At 42.9% G+C, this 5859-nt stretch overlaps 1 non-coding gene across 1 annotated transcript; it reads right to left on the bottom strand.

Moving 5' to 3' along the window:
- Positions 1-4454: 4454 nt before the first annotated feature.
- On the bottom strand, positions 4455-4536 carry trnas-gcu (transfer RNA serine (anticodon GCU)). Its single transcript has one exon. It is a non-coding gene; the product is annotated as a tRNA-Ser (tRNA).
- Positions 4537-5859: the final 1323 nt, after the last annotated feature.

Here is a 5859-nt window from a genome sequence, read left to right as displayed (position 1 = left end):
GATCAGCCAGCAATCGGCTGCGCATTCACAAAACCCACTGCAGATACCCACTGTCTTTCAACACAGTTCCCTCCCACGGTTGCACAGAGTGTTTCGATTTATTCAGTGTCTTTTTCCCCTTTGGGTGTTAGGTTGATGTAGATGGGCTGGGAAAAGACATTGACCTGTTCGATCAGCCGTAATTATGTCAAATGGCGGGGTAGCGCTGGCGGGTGAAATGGCCCCCTCCTATTCCTCTCAGTCTGTGCTGTTTCTGACAGAGGGTTTTAAACAATAGCATGATGAGGACAATGTGAATCTACACCACGGAATACCAAGGTCCACCTCTTTATCCCACCGCTCTCACAGCTGCTGTTGTAGCTTCAGATCAGACAGGGGAGGATTCTCCCAGGTGCTCTTTCAAGCTGCATGCTCCTTCGCACAGGTTTCCAACTAGACACATGGAGCAAACTGCCGGTTAGATATTGGGGATTCAGGGACAGATTTCTCCTTTTTCTGACTAGAGTTCTGACCACGGTAATAAACATGAATTTCGGGCGTTCTGTATCTTACTCGAGATTCTTATCACTTTACAATTTAAACTGAAATTCAATTTAATCTTGCATGACATTCTTATGTCTTCAGTATTCATGAAAACTGTGCATTATGTCCTTGAATGAAGCCATGGTGAAGATTAATGATGAGTGCAGTGTGTTTCATGTTGTCTTTAGGATCTTGCAGAAGCGTGTTCGTGAAGTGTGGTTGAATCGAATTCTGTGCCGAACTGAAGCCGACCGAGTGAGAAGCCCTGTGATAATGTAACATTTTCTGTAAACAACGCAGCGACCCTTGGAAACCCAGTTTTCAATCAAGTCTATTTTGCACAACATTTTTCTGTATCCCATTAAATCAGTGAGTATTAAAAGGACTCAGTCCCGTTCCTGGTCATTGTGACCAAACGACCAAGGCAATCGATGCCAATGATAATGATGCTTGACATCGACAGGTGCATTCCTACTCACTAGAGTCACATTGTATTACAGATCACGTAAGCAGAGGAGATGATAATCCTTCTGGCACCCTGAGACAGTGCGACAATTAATCCCACGTCATTAGTCTCACTCTATACCAAACACCAGTTAGCCAACGGACTGAGCTAACCAGCTTCCATTCAATGTAAAGCTCAAACAAACAGCTCAGCACATTAATAATCTGCAGTAATTCACGATTGAGTGGGTTGGTTTCTGAAAATTAAACGTACCTTCTGAACAATGAGTGAGGCTATTCCAAGATTGCCTTCTCTGACTGCGCTGGGACATGACTGATGTTCTCAATGATATGGAAGTGCCAGTGTTTGAGTTGGGTAGACAAAGTTAAAAATGACACAACGTCAGGGCATAGTCCTTCAGGTTTATGTGGAAACACGAGCTTTCAGAGAGCCGCTCCTTCATCAGGTGGGTGTCTTTCTGCAGAAACTTGATGCGTGTGTCAATATGCGCGATAGTTTGGAAGATCATGTGGACTTTAACTGACCGTTCGTGGTGTCGATGATACCCATGACTTAGATGTGTTGGTGGTGGACTGGGGTGGACAAATTTAAAAATCATACAAAGCCACATTAGAGTCCAACAGTTGACAACCACCTGATGAAGAAACAGTGCACGGAACACTGGGGCTTCCAAATATGCTTGTTCAATACAATCTGATGCAATGTGATTTTCAACATTGAGAGCTTTTGGTAATGTTTAATTGATCGAAGACAGTAAACGAATTTTCGTTCGTGGAGATTAAAATTTCAAATATTATCCACCTCAGTGTAACAAAAAAAAAGTTTGGATGTGTGTTGAATCTCCACAATGCGCTTGCGCCAAGCAAAAGTTGAACCTGCACCCGCCTGATCCGTAACCAGCTATACGAATGGCTGTACCACTGGCCAGATGCACAGCTGAAATTTTACACGCTGCAGAGCTGTGGTGCTGACAATGACATGAGCAATAACAGTAACAGTCACAAGGTGAACAAAGATAATCACCATCAATGATCCATTTCAAATTGTCTTAAAAAGACTACCATTCACAATTTGAGCAGCCAATCAATGAGGTCGCTGCTGATCAAAAAAATTGCACCTTACTTTGCTGCGTTTTCACCACAATTAGAGGTAAACTCCAGCCCAATCATAACATCGCATATTCCTATTAATTTTCAGATTTAGATTACGTTAATGACCTGTCCGTATTTGCAGGATACTGAACAACATGAAATGAATGAAAACGTTCTTCCGGTGATGTAATCCAGTGCAGAGTCGGTCAGAAAAGAAAAGACAAAGACATGAAACATCATTCCCATTTCTCTCTGTACCAATGCATTTTCCTGAGTTGGATGTTTGCAGGACTTGTCATTAGTATCGAAAGTATTAATTATTTTCCTGGGAAAGTTTATTCATAAATCAATTAACATCTGAGTTTTGAAACCTATTTTACTTCAGATTAAAATAGTTGAATATCCTTTCCCCCAGCCTAATGTCTCAATCCTCCCTTCTCTTCCATGTAAATATCAACTGCTCCAGATGAGGTTGGAGCCCCTAACCTAAGGTTGCAATGCTCCTTGCTGCTCCATGTCAGTAGCAGCTTCTCCAATTTAAGTTGGAGCTCCCAGTCTGATGCCTCAATGCTCCCTACTGCATGTCGATAGAAGCGGTCCAGTTGAGGTTAGAACTACACTCTCATGGCCAAATGCTCCCAGGTGCTACGTGTCATTAAGAGCTGGTCCTTGTGAGGTCGGTGCTCCCAGTCTGATGTCCAAATGCTCCCTGCTCCATGTCAATAGAAGCGGTCCAGTTGAGGTTGGATCTATCACTCTGATGTCCCAATGCTTCCCGCTGCTACTTGACATTAAAAGCTTCTCCAAGTGAGAGTGGAGCTCCCAGACGGATCTCGCAAAGCTCCTTGCTCCATGTCGACTGAAGCTGCTTCAAATTAGGTAAGATCCCGCAGTCTGATGTTCCAATGCTCCCTGCTGCTTCATGTCAATAGAGACTGCTCCAGGTGATGCTGGATTTCCCAGTCTGATGTCCCAATACTCCCTGCTGCTCCACGTCGATAGAAGCTGCTCCGGGTGAGGTTGGATCTCCCAGTCTGCTGCCCCAATGCTCCCTGCTACTCCAAGTAAATAAAAGCTGCTCCAGGTGTGGTGGGAACTCCCAGCCGGCTACCCCAATGCTCGCTGGTCCATGTGAGCAGACGCTGCTCCAGATGAGGTGGGAGCTCCCAACCCTTGCAACTCACACACTTCTATACCAACTTGGAAATAGTGCCCACTGACTATTTCCACCATTGGAGCCATTGGTGGAATATCCGCAACATGTGAATTTAATGTCATTTTTCGTCAGCACCGAATCATTACTTCCAAAAGACATTCTTTCTTAAATATTGTTTATCATGTGCGTATTGCAGTCAATCCGAAGTTAGATCATGGTGCTAATTGATGTATGCTCAATAAAAATTACATCATATTTTTCATGTTGAGTAACTGCTACTTAGCAAGGGCAATGTTTGTAATGCAATCACACTTTTATTCCAGGTGAGGGAATGTGGTTTGTATTATTTAAAATGAACTTGTCCACTGTGTACAATGATGAAATGGATCTCAATTTCAAAGAAAACTTGGTTATGTTGTCATCCATCTTGACATGTGGTGTCCTCTTCTTTCAACTACACGGGTATTAGAACGAAACGTCTATTAATGACATGCGTATAAAGACACATTCAATCATTTTTCGTGCTAATGCTGCATGAATTTGCGATTATTGATCCACAGTTTAGGTTCAGTCCCTGTAGTGAACATGCTACTCCTCCAGTTGTTCATTGTTCAATGTGATGCATCCAGTATGTGCATAACGTTTTGGAGCTTGCTTCCCACATCTTGTGTTTATCTGTGTCTTGTGTCCAGCCTTCATCAATTGCGAGAGCAACGGGCGAGGGAGAGACCAATGTGTAAGTCTCTCCGTATCCATGCATGGCACCCATATCTGCATTTCTCTACTGTGCATTTATAGCCAGTTCTCGGTGCCCCAACCCCCACGCCCTGCCCCTTTTGAAATATTTCCATTATTTTGTGTTGTCGCGCTGTACTCTTCTCACCAAGATGAATAACTTCTACTCAACCTGCTCCAGATTTCATTTGACAAAACAGTCATTAAGAATCCCATTACATAAACATGCCCTTCGCATATCTTGTATTTTGGTTTTCCTGGATCTCTTTCATATGATAAAAGGTCACAGCAGCTTGACATGAAAAAGAAAATCGCGTTACTTTTCATTATCCCAATGCGATCTACGTTTCAATGCAGTTTAAGCAACTTACTCAAATTATTCTTTGGGATTTTATAATAGCGTCGATGCATATAAATTGACCATTGGAGTTCCAATTTCAATAAGACAGGCGTGAGCATGCAAAAATAGCAACTTCGAAAACGGCGATGAGAGTGGGACTCGAACCCACGCATGCAGAGCACAATAGATTAGCAGCCCATCGCCTTAACCTCTCGGCCACCTCGTCACATATAATAGCAAGTGTATGAAGTTATGAATAAGTGAATTGCGTAAATTATGCAGAACAGCAGATATTTCTCCCTGGTCTGGTGAAATGCTAAATCGCACAGTACAGTCCCAAGACTATGGTCTGGCCTCTGGGTTGTGGGGCAATGGCATTCCCACTGTGACACTCTGCTCACAGTGATCTGAACAAAAATGAAGAAAAGACAATGAAACAAAGTCTGTTGAATTCTGTGAAGATTTGAAGTCAACGGAATGAAGAACCCGAGAAAGCAGGACGTGTTCCTTCAAGAAAGAGTTGGATATAGCTCATAAGGATAGTGGACTCAAGGGTTATGGGGATAAGGCAGGAACAGGATACTGATTGAGGATGATCAGCCATGATCATAATGAATGGTAGTGCTGTTTCGAAGGGCAGAATGGCCTACTCCTGCACCTATTGTCTATTAAATTGCCTGTGAGGAATTGTTTTCCAGACTGGAGGAGAGTGTATAGTGCTCAATGTCATTATTCAGAACACCTTTCTTCTGCTCAGATGTTTTTGACAAGCACTTCTGTACAGAACAGACACTTTCAAAATCCTAAATAAGACTAAACAGACAATTGAATTCAACAATGCAAAAACCTTGATCTGTATCATTTTCCTGGGTCATGCAACACCAAGTATGATCACAGCAACACAGTGAGCAAGTGTCAGTACGAAAATTAGTGCAGTGCCAGAGAGAATGCTGGGAGCAGCAGTTGACACGCGGGGAAGTGCATTTCCCACAACAGGAACACTACCAAAAAGCGGACTGTGGTGGAAGAATTCAGAGCGGTTTTACACTTTGGAATTTGATACCAGAGACACAATGGAGATCTGTCATTGAGTCTGTTAAAGATGAAGATTTTAAGATTTCTACAGATGAAAAATGAAATAAAATGTTCATTGGTTAGTGAAGGCAAATGTTGCAATTATATATTTCAAAAATCTACCCATCTTTGCAATGAGTAGCTCACCATTTTCCTCACTCGGGGTCCGAACCACTGGTGAAGATGAACGTTTAATCCCTGTTACTTGCCATGGAATCAGAGAACTTCCGTTTCCCAAACGTTCACGTACAACCAGGCATGTGGAGGTAGGCATAAATGCGTTGCTCCTGTGATGCAGGTGACAGTGCATGGTATCTCTGTGCCAGTATAGTGGGCTGTGTTGTGCTGAAGTTTTAAGTTTGAGCCTCACATGGAGCAGCTTCAATTATTCATTGTCTTGAGGGGTCCGGATAGAAGGTGATATTGAGCAAAGACAAGTTTATGGGAAAATACCCGTGTTTGTGGATTGAGAAAT

The sequence above is a fragment of the Hemiscyllium ocellatum genome, unplaced genomic scaffold, assembly GCF_020745735.1.
Source record: "Hemiscyllium ocellatum isolate sHemOce1 unplaced genomic scaffold, sHemOce1.pat.X.cur. scaffold_173_pat_ctg1, whole genome shotgun sequence".
NCBI classification, from domain to species: Eukaryota; Metazoa; Chordata; class Chondrichthyes; order Orectolobiformes; family Hemiscylliidae; genus Hemiscyllium; species Hemiscyllium ocellatum.
This window is presented reverse-complemented; position numbering and strand designations above follow the sequence as displayed.